We start from the raw sequence: 1,398 nt of genomic DNA, 5'->3' as shown, positions 1-1,398 counted from the left end.
TAAGTTGAGCATGAGTTCAGCTTATCACCCGCAGACCGATGGTCAATCAGAAAGGACGATCCAATCATTGGAGGATCTTCTTAGAGCATGTGTGTTAGAGAACCCAGGAAGTTAGGTTGATCATCTGCATTTGATCGAGTTCGCCTACAATAACAGCTTTCATTCAAGTATCGGTATGGCGCCGTATGAAGCTTTGTACGACAGGAAATGCAGAACGTCGTTATGCTGGTTTGAAACGGGGGAGAATTTGATTTTAGGACCCGATGTGGTTCAGAAAACGACGTACAAGATTCAAATGATAAGGGAGAACATGAAGACACCTCAGAGCAGACAGAAGAGCTACTATGACAAGAGGAGGAACCCTAGAAGAGCTATTATGACAAGAGGAGGAACCCTCTCAGTTTTGAAGAAGGTGATCATGTATTCATGAGAGTGGTTCCGACAACTGGTATCGGCAGGTTATTAAAAGCCCGTAAGCTTACCCCAAAATTCATTGGACCTTACCAAATCCTTAGGAAAGTTGGACCAGTAGCTTACCAAATAGTCTTACCACCTTTATTGTCCAATCTACACAACATTTTTCACGTGTCTCAACTTAGAAAATACATTAGTGACCCATCGCACATAATCGAACCCGATTCAATTCAATTAAAGGATAATATTACGTTTGAGACATTGCCAGTAAGGATCAGTGATCGGAGTATCAAGACTCTGCGAGGGAAAGAAATCGCATTGGTAAAAGTCATATGGAGTCTAGCGAATGGCGAAGATGCGACTTGGGAGGTCGAGGATGCGATGAGAGAATCCTATCCCCATCTATTTGAGTGAGAGGTATGCTCTATTTTCGAGGATGAAAATCTTTTAAGGGAGGAGGATTGTAACACGGCGAATTTTATGATATTGAATTATAAGATTTTATTAATATTTTTATTTATTGTATTTTCGAAAATGAATTTATGGGAATTTTCGGTAACAAATTAGATGAAACTCTAATTGAGTTTTAGTCTTTAAATTCTAGTTCCAATTTGGTGGTAAATGTTTATGATTTTCGGAGACAGTCGGTTTCGGATCGCTGTCACGGCTGAATCTCACCCTGTACGGCTCAAAAAGTGGTTTTTGAGTTCTGTAACTCGCAATCGAATTCCGATTGCACCGTTGGCTTCGTAATTTCATTTCGAGACAATATAGACCCTGAGTACACCCATACCTATTTTCTAAATATTTTTCACTCGGGATGCCGAAATCCGAAATTCCAATCGAATATTAAAATCGGGCGATTTATAATACCAATCGAGTATTGGCCGATAATACTCGGGCCGGTTTATCGCACGGGTCCGCGAAGTGATCATTTCGCATTGGGATGTGAGATTTGACTTTCCATAAAGCAAACCTCACATC

Source organism: Lupinus angustifolius, chromosome LG03, assembly GCF_001865875.1.
Source record: "Lupinus angustifolius cultivar Tanjil chromosome LG03, LupAngTanjil_v1.0, whole genome shotgun sequence".
NCBI lineage: Eukaryota > Viridiplantae > Streptophyta > Magnoliopsida > Fabales > Fabaceae > Lupinus > Lupinus angustifolius.
The sequence above is the reverse complement of the archived record's forward strand: the minus strand, read 5'-3'. Positions refer to the sequence as shown.